The sequence below is a fragment of the Bubalus bubalis genome, chromosome 16, assembly GCF_019923935.1.
Source record: "Bubalus bubalis isolate 160015118507 breed Murrah chromosome 16, NDDB_SH_1, whole genome shotgun sequence".
NCBI lineage: Eukaryota > Metazoa > Chordata > Mammalia > Artiodactyla > Bovidae > Bubalus > Bubalus bubalis.
In genome coordinates, this window is record NC_059172.1 from 53,797,129 (window position 1) to 53,807,086 (window position 9,958).

The window sequence follows — 9,958 nt, forward strand, 5'->3', positions numbered from 1 at the left end:
TTGAGAGTCCCTTGGACTTCAAAGAGATCAAACTAGTCAGTCCTAAAAGGAAATCAACACTGAATATTCATTGGAAGGACTGATGCTAAAGCTCCAATACTTTTGCCACTTGATGCAAAGAGCTGACTCATTAGAAAAGACCCTGATGCTGGGAAAGATTGAAGGCAAAAGGAGAAGGGGTTGACAGAGGATGAGATGGTTAGATAGCATCACCAACTCAACGGACATGAATTTGAGCAAACTCTGGGAGATAGTGGAGGACAGAGGGGCCTGGCATGCTGCAGCCCATGGGTTTGCAAAGAGTCGGACACAACTTAACGACTGAACAACAACACATTTTTATTAAAGGAGACTGGGTGTTTTTCCCACTTAGAATTTCCCACGTAGGCTTCTGGGACAGGTGACGCCTGGCTGACCCAGTTGTGCAATAAGGCTCCTAGTGCTTAACTTCCAGGGACTTGGCATGATGTCACAGAGAAAGCACGATCTTTGAGGCTGGCCAGCTCTTTTTTTTCACATCTGTACTGGGAGAGGTTGGTGAACTTGTGCAAATTACTTCAATTCCCTGAGCCTCCAACTCTTTAGCTCTAAAATAAGGGTGAAAAAGATTACCTGAGAGGGTTGCTGCGAAAATTAAATATAATTTATGTGAAAGCACCTAGTGTCATACCTGGGACACAATTAAAATGAAAGAAACATTAGTTTCCTTGCTCCCCTGCCCCACCCTACCCCCACCCCTCCATCTCTGGGACCAGCTTTCCCATAGACCCAGCACCCTCAGAAACCCCAGAATCCTTGGAGGCAGGAACCTCTATAACCTTCGTAAAAGTTGACCTCTCCCGGACCTTGCTTCTGCTATGGTGTCATTGACTTATAATGATTAACTCAATGTCATACCTGCTGAACCCAAAGAAGCCACTCTATTGACTATGTCAGGTATCAGAACAGGTTTATGGGGGACACGCAGTCTGAGGGGACAGTTGGAATCAACACTAACGTCCAGGTCATACCACTTACCTTCCAGAAAAGCCTTGGTGTTCAGTTTTGAAGTGAATGGATTTTTCTGTCAAAGTCCCTGGGGAACAGTCATTGCCCTTACTGCCCTTACAGTAACTGCATCTCCTCACTGCTGAAAGAGGTTTAGGATCAATAGATGGGATTATGATTATCCGTGACGCTCTTTGGTATTAAATTAAAATGCTTTCAGTAGTTGGTGGCCTGCTTAGGTGGCCGCCTATGGAACCTTTCCTGTCTGTCATCACCTTTCAAGGTTGCCCCTGCTATGGCATTCTCAAGGAAGAAGGCAGCCTCCGATAAGGAATTCGGGTGGGGTCTCAGCCCTGTGCTTACCCATGGGACACTCAGCTGGCTGGAAACATCCTTCCCTCTGGCACACCAGCTCCTTACTGACAGTCTCAGTGGAGAAACTGAAGATCAAACAAGTTTAATCTCTGACCCTCATGCCGGCCACCGAGCAGGGTTCTGTCTTCAGGGCAAGGGGGATCTGAAATAATTCATGTTGCTCTCATCACAGCACTCTGCCTCCGCAGGAGACTGTCAGCTGCTTGGGGCCATCAATGTGACATATCTTTCTAGTTTTACACGGAGACTAAAATACCATTTAAATCTTATTCCAACATTTCTCAAATCAGGTGGGTATTACCAAGCATGAAGTCATCATCTAAAAAACTCAATTTTAAAGGGTTAGTTCTTTGGGAAAAAATAAGAAAGAACATTTCCTCCTGTTTACTCTGAGATATGCTTTTTTTTTTTTTTTTTTCCAATAGGCTGGTTATTGTGCCTGTCTTAATCTTTTGAGATTAAGCTTCAATGTTTCACCTTGACTCCAATTTGCTCATAAATCTCTTCATTTTCTTAATTTAAATGTTTTTGCCAACTTCATGGTTTAATAATGAGAAATAAAATTGGAACTTAATGACTACTAAGGAGGGTATTTTCATTTCATCTGGAATTAACAGAACTGTGGAAGGGGCAGGCAGCCTGTCAGACCAGCTGCCACAACCTGAGCTGAAATATGCCAAATGCGGCTTGATGTTACACATCTCTTTATACCCAGGGTAATTCTCTGAACCGATTACGTGAAAATCCTTCAAATCCAGCTCTACTTACATCCACCTGATTGCTATGTCCCTATTGATTAGCTGCAAACTGTTCATTGAATTCAGGCCATCTGAGAAGCCCCCACGTCCCCAAAGTGTCCCTCTCACATGCTGCCCATTGTAGCCAAGGCACTCAGCTCCAGTACACTTCAGCACAAGTTGTATAATGGGAGCTCCGGGACCACAATCATCAGATAACTAGGCAGGACAGAGTACGGTTTCAGCACTTCCCCCTGAGCAGTCTTTCACTTAAAGGAGAGAAAGAACTCTAAAAAAGAGTTTTAAAACCCCTTCCTCATAAGTTTACCACTGGAGAAAGCTATCCATAACGAGGCTGTGTAGCCTAGAATTCTCTCCTTATCCCAGAGCTGAGAGGAAACACTAGCTAGGTACTTTCCCTTGTGTAGGGAGAGGGGCTCTGGTTTCTTTTGCTTGTGTAGAATATAGCAGGTCCTCTGAGACTGTCAGTGGAGAGGCCACTTGGCACTGAGCAGAATAATGGGAACTGGCTAGAGACAGAACAACCCATGTCCATAGGGAGCTTATTGGATGGTCCAAAAAATTAAGCTCAGCTTCTTCCACCATAGTTATAACCCCACAGGTATGTCTCAGGCCATCTTTCCTCACCTCGTATCACTTCTTTCTAAAGAGTATCCTGCAATGACTCATTTAGTATTTAGCCATATGTTGGCTTCGCAGGGGGTGCTAGTGGTAAAGAACCTGCCTGCAATGCAGGAGACATAAGAGATGCAGGTTCAATCCCTGGTTCAGGAAGATCCCCTGCAGGAGGGTGCAGCAACCCACTCTGTATTCAAGTATTCTTGCCTGGATAATCTCATGGACAGAGGATCCTGGAGAGATAAGGCCCATAGGGTCCCTAAGAGTTGGACACAACTGACGTAACTTAGCAGGCATGCATGCAAGTCTTAGGGTAAAATACTTTGTGCAATTAGAACTTTAATATGGACTCTCAATTCCTCAAAGGTGGAGAACTTTGTTTTATATTTTGTGTTCATTCATTGATTGATTGATAATCAATCCATTCATGATTCTTGCATTTACTATGCTGACAGAACAGTGCAAACTTACTTGTATGTAGTCCAAGGACTCCAGTAAAGTGTGGTACCTAATTCCTGCCTTCTACTAGTTCAGAATCTTGTTGGATAAGCCCAGTGTATATGGAGAGAACGTTAGGTAATAATGTAATTGCATACATTAAAATCATAATGACTCAAAGACACATGAAAATGACTAGAAGACAAAATTTTAAAAATGAAGACCTTTAGTTATTGACATTTGGGGTAGTTTTTTCTTATACTTTTTGGATTTTCCAAATTTTCTGTAGTGCATGTGTACTACTTTATTAATCATAAAACACTAAACCTTAAAAGTATAAATTCGGTTGAAAAACAGTAACAGAAATGTCACAAAATCAAATTAAGATTCAGGGTCAAATGAGCAGCCCAGAAAATGAGTTCCTTCAGTTTTAAATGCCTTGTTCTTGTATCCTTCAGTATCTAGACAGAAATGTGCACACAAGAGATGTCAAAAGAACTTTTTGGACTATATAATAATAACTTCTTGCTAAATATAAGGTTTGTTGATGAAATAATTCCTTATTATATCTTTTGTAATCACATTTTTCATCCTTAAATAAATCTCTCTTATTAGTTTGTAACTCTGTTTCCTATTTCTTCAACAAGATCATAATATTTTGTGTTCTATATTATTCCCCCTTGCATTATAGCTGTGTACATTTGTCTCCTCTTTTAAATGATACTTTGAAGGCAGACCCCATGCCTGACAATCATAGGATCTCAAGGTTGAAATGAAAAAGACTGCTAAAAATAGTAAGATTCTAGAGCAGGGTAGCTGTGTTCAAATCCTAGATCCACAATTGACTTCTAAATTGCTGCTGGCCAAGTAAAATAGTTTCCTTTTCTGTAGCAGGAGGAAAATAATAACTCCCAGTCATGAATATAAAAATAGCATCTACAAAACACAGAGCATAGTATCTGGCGATTATTAAGTACTCAATGAAAGATAGAATATTACTATTATGATCATCTCCCTCTCCTATAAGGGATCATTATAGCACATCATCTAGTCTGACATCATAAAATATAACCATATTGTTAATCCATGAAGATATTTCTGATACCATCAACTTTGCATACTCACGATGACAGGGAACTCAGCATTTGTTTACAAGTTCTTTAATCGATCCGTATCCTGTATCTCAGCAACATATGCAATTAGTTCTAGGGGTTACAAAGGATAAAAAGTCCACACGACCTCATCCATCTTCACATCCCTCAACAGCACCCACAAACCTCGCTCCCTTCCCATCAGGGCAAACATAACACTTAATAAAGTTTTATTGGTTTGAATGGTCAGTTACTTCTTTGGTCACAGAGGCTTGGGTATCATTTTAATTGTAGGGTATGAACTAAAATGAAGTACCTGACTACTGAATGAGAGTCCTTCCAGATTTACAAGTCTAGGGGGCAAACTTCTAGATCCTCAGGGCTTTATGCATAATTTTCCTCATTTACATTGTTATCTCTGATCACTGAACAGGACTCTCTCTGTAAGCAAAAACAGAGCAGCTGGATGTTTGCATCAACTAAATGACCATTCTGGTTCATTGATGCATGCCCTATTAAAGCCATCAAACTTCATTGTCGTTAATAATAAGAAATATCACCAGACAACCTAATAAAAACTCTCCTTCTACTGAAATTCCATCTCTAAAGTAATATATTGAGCATCTCTGATGATTTCTCAGTATTGAAGCGGGTTGTTTCAAAAACGAACGCAAAATATTAGTGGTGAACAAAGTTGTAGATTTAGAGTGAATTGTCTGCTTCGACAACAAAAAAGCAAGAATCCTAGCTAATAAAAAGCAAGCATATGCAGAACCCTGTCTGTGAGTTCTATTCTTCCTGGAGGAAAATCCCCCAGATGGGATCAAATGATAGGGTGTAATGGGAGATACACGGGTAAAGCACACAGCCAGAACTGGATTTGAATATCTGCCTTTCACTAAGAGCTTTGTCTTTTACCAGCTGTGGAATTTTGGGTATGTTATTTAATTTCCAAAGCCCTACATTTTTCTGACCTGAAAATAGTAATATTTAATTCAGAAGGGCTGTCACGAGGATTAAATAAACAAATGTTTGTAGTGTATTTGGTATGTAGCAGATACTGGAGAAAAGCTGGTTCTTTCTCTCTGCTTCCTTTCTACTTCTTTGATCTAAACACTAACTTCTTTGATCTAGAACTATTTTAGGGAAATAATAGCATTTTTCCCAGCTCATCAAAACTGGCCAGACTTCCCAGAATGGTAATCAGTCTACATACTAAAGCTCTACTTTGTTAACTTTTAAACAATTATGATGTTTTCACATGTAAAAACCAAATCACCAAGAGGAATTTCTTTCAGCTTTCCTGGTGAGTAAGGAGGAAACTGAATTTGCTTTTGATTATTTTGATAAAGATGATCGCATTTCTCCTGAGCAAGTACTACCTTGATGGGCTTATATTGAAACGGAGAGCCCATGAGCCGTGTTTTGATAATTTTATTTTGGAGCAGAAATCACTTTTTGAAAATAATGAGGAGAGAAGGGAGAAGGATGATTGATTTTTTTCCAAAGCTGGTGTGGGAGTCAAGAGGCTGAATTCTGACCACCTGTTTAGAAGGCATGTAAACAACTGGAAGAAAACATCCCCTTGAACCTCCCAATTGGAACCAACTCTCCACCAGCTAACGAACGTTATCAACCTGCTGTCCCCATCAGGTTCACATCCAGTTAAATAAACGAAGTAATATTTTTTGCCTGGTGTAAAGTTTTAAGTCGTTCTGTGCACAGTAGCTTTAAATCAGGAATGTATTCGTGTATTTCTGCTACTTGGTTTCAAACCTGCAGCATTTTTATGTACATTTGCTCTCAGCTGAATTTGCCTCATTCATTCATGCATTCATTCATGGGAACCAAATATGTGCAAAGAATCCTATGCACTGTGAATGAATTAAAGATGGAAAAGGCATTTTCTCTGTACATTAAGGGCCTTACTTACTCTGGTAGGTGGGAGTAAGCATATATGATTCAATGTAGGAAATGATCAAGCTTCCCTGGTGGCTCAGACAATAAAGAATATGCCTGCAATGCAGGAGACCTGAGTTTGATCCCTGGATTGGGAAGAACCCCTGGAGGAGGGTATGGCAACCCAATCTAGTAGAGAATCCCCATGGACAGATGAGCCTGGCGGGCTGCAGTCCATGGGGTCACAAAGAGTCAGACATGACTGAGCAACTAAGCACAGCACAGCTCAGGAAGTGATCAGGGAAAGAAAGATTGGGGATGTTCAGGAGAAGGAGAGATTATTACCGCCTTGGGGATGGGGATCATTGAAGATGTCACAGGGAAATGATATTTGAGCTGGATCTTAAATATAGGCAGGTTTCCATTTACAGCAACTTGGATGGATCTAGAGATTATCCTACTAAGCAAAACAAGTCAGAAAGACAAAGACACATACAAAAAGAAGTGATTTCTGCTCCAAAATAAAATGATTAAAATTTGGCTCATGGGCTCTCCATTTCAATATAAATCCATCAAGGCAGTACTTGCTCAGGAGAAATGCAAGGGGCTTCCCTGATAGCTCAGTTGGTAAAGAATCTGCCTGCAATGCAGGAGATCCTAGGTTGGGAAGATCTGCTGGAGAAGGGATAAGCTACCCATTCCAGTATTCTTGGGCCTCCCCTGTGACTCAGCTAGTAAAGAATCCGCCTGCAATGTGGGAGACCTGGGTTTGATCCCTGGGTTGGGAAGATCCCCTGGAGAAGGGAAAGGCTACCGGCTCCAGTATTCCGGCCTAGAGAAGTCCATGGGGTCACAAAGAGTCAGACACAACTGAGCGACTTTCACTTTCACTTTAACAAAATAATCAAAACCAGTTCAGTTTCCTCCTTACTTACCAGGAAAACTGAAAGAAATTCCCCTTGATGATTTGCTCTAAAAAGATGAAAAGACAAATACAAAGAAAGACAAATACGAATATGATATCATTATATGTGAAACCTAAGATACCATACAAATCGGCCTATCTATGAAGAAAAAAACAGACTCACAGACACAGAGAACAGACTTGTGGTTGCCAAGAGGGAGGGGGCAAAGGGAGATGGATTGGGAATTAGGGGTTAGCAGATGCAAACTATTATACACAGAACAACAACAAAGTCCTGCTTTATAACACAGGGAACTTCATTCAATATCCCGTGATGAAACATACTGAAAAAGAATATATGCATATATATGTATATGTATAACTCAGTCACTTTGCTATACAGAAGAAATTAACACAACATTGTAAATCCACTATTCTTTAGTAAATTAATATTTTAAATTTAAGAATAAGTTAAAATTTATTTATTGAAGAATAGTAGACTTACAATATTGTGTTAATTTTTCTGTACAGCAAAGACATTCAGTTATACATATATATATATATATATATATATATATATATATATCTTTTTTCATATTCTTTTCCATTCTGTAGGCTAGAATACTGGAGTGGGTTGCTATTCCCTTCTCCAGGGGATCTTCCCAACACAGGGATCAAACCCTGATCTCCTGCATTGCAGGCAGATTCTTTACCATCCGAGCCACTGGTGACTCATACATACAGGGAGACTTTGACAGTGGAGAGTTGAAAGAGAAGGCAGGAGCTGGGAACTGCCAAAGTAAAGGCAGAGGAGAAGAAAAGCATGGGATGGAGAGGGTATACACAGAGTAGAAAGCAGTGTGGTTTGACTGCAGGGTGGGATGGAGGGAAGGTGAGAAAAGTGTCAGGAGAAGGTTGGAAGATCAGCAGGGGCCGAATCAATGAGGAACTTACATCCTCTAGAAATCATGGCAGCCTCAGTAAATTTGTTGTTTTATTTGTGACAGAAAATAGACTGCTAAATGAAAACCTTGCTTCAGATTTCTATAGCTCCCAGTCAACTTAGCCACTTACATTTTAACAGTTTCATTGTGTGACCTTTCTGAAAATTGTTTGCTGCCTACAATGGACAACGTGATTGACAAGTGTCGAGTAGAGGAATGTCAACGTGCGCTGCTCTTGTTCTCATGAATGGTGTTCCATTACACTATCACCAGAACGTTTTGCCTGGTCAGTTATTCATGCTGGAGGAGTTCTGTTTTGCATCTGATGGGGGTGGAGGGTGAAGAGGTTTTAAGAAGTTAGCTCAGGCATCTTATCCCTCAACTGGGAATAGGGAAAAAGCACCTTCTACTTCATGCATCTACATATATGTTGGTTTAGAAATAAATTACGTCCAAGACTGCTCAGGGAGAACTAAGCCACTAAAAGCCAGAAGATTAAACCCAGGAATGTTATCTAGAAGCACTGACAAACCCTGAAGTGATCGTGGAAACTGTCTTCTCTCTTTCAAAATAGACATAAGAGCCCTGATGGGAATCTCCCAGTCTGTGCTAAACTCACACACACACACCAGCTTAGCTTGAATAAACAGGGGCAAAAGAAGCACAGAGAAATAAATTTAAGTCTCTCTGTGCAGAAGTATTTTCCATCAGATTCTCTTTAAGCTACTTTTTAAGTCCTGTCGCCACATTTGAGTGTGTGGGTATGAACATCTCCAGTAGTGCTGTCCCGTGTGTGAGTGTGTGAGTGTGTGTGTGTGTGTGTGTGTGTGTGTGATCCTGCTTGTGACTGTCACATGTCACCTGGTTTTGGTGATTTAGCATGTTTCTTTATGCCCACTTGGACCTATAGGATTACAGATGATGTAGAATTGGAAGCTACATTCTGTTATTTTTCATGGAAAAGCTACTAAGAATCTAATCAGAACAATCCAAGTAGAATAATTTTCCATGCAGGCTCCATGGGCTTCGGCTACCTGGATGGTTCAATGGACTGAAAAGAAAATCATTCTGAATGTTCCTGTACATCATAAATTTGGGCATTTGGTTCTGTATTAGTTTTTCACATTGGTTCCACACTTTCAGTTCTGTATTTCACCCTCCTTCTGCCCAATTTAAAAAGTATTTAATCTTTTTTAAAAAGAGCTCATAATCCACTTCGAATCATCTCATTGCTTGTTTCACAGTTAGCCTTTCTGTATTCTGTAGGTCTAGGCTGTTTGTCTCTATAGCTAATCTCACTAATACAACATAAAGAAGCCCAGGAACGAGCTAGTGCTGAAAATTTCTCAACAGTACTGGCAGCAAATAGGAAGAAGCATAATAGGTGAGCTGGAATCCTGGGAAAAAGAACGCTGTGGGCAAAACAAAACAACTGCCTCAACAAGCTATCTCTTATCAGAATGGCGCTGAATCCATCAACATGAATTAACCATATTTCATTCCCAGAAAAAGTGAACTCTTGTTTTTCTAGATGTCCAAAATAAATAAACTCATTAATTAACAACCCCAAGTCACAAACAGTCCTGCTTCCTCCACTAAGCCAATCTCAATTACCTGGAATCTTCAGCCTCTTGGAATGTCTACATGACTTGATTCCAAATCACACACTCCAGCACTTGAATATTTTGTGCTTTATCTTCACTGTTTCTTACAGGTAACTGTTGTCTTCTCAGACAGAAGACAGACACAGACTCTAATGTGGGGCTGTAGACTGAAGAAACACCCTCTTAAGGTCACTCACGAATCTAAGAATAATTCCCAACAGGATGACAGGCCTCTTGGTCCCTGTTCCCCTCTGACTTTTCTGCCATAGTCAAGAGAGAACACTGGATTGGGTACAAGGGATTCTGAAGGGTTAGCAGGATTCTTTTTTTTTTTTTTTTT

The 9,958-nt window shown here is 40.3% G+C and overlaps 1 long non-coding RNA gene across 1 annotated transcript; it reads right to left on the minus strand.

The window, feature by feature from the left end:
• Window positions 1–319: 319 nt before the first annotated feature.
• On the minus strand, window positions 320–1,176 carry LOC123329631. The gene is made up of 2 exons (XR_006545163.2): window positions 1,018–1,176; window positions 320–587 (listed from the first exon to the last, which is right to left on the minus strand). It is a non-coding gene; the product is annotated as an uncharacterized LOC123329631 (long non-coding RNA).
• Window positions 1,177–9,958: the final 8,782 nt, after the last annotated feature.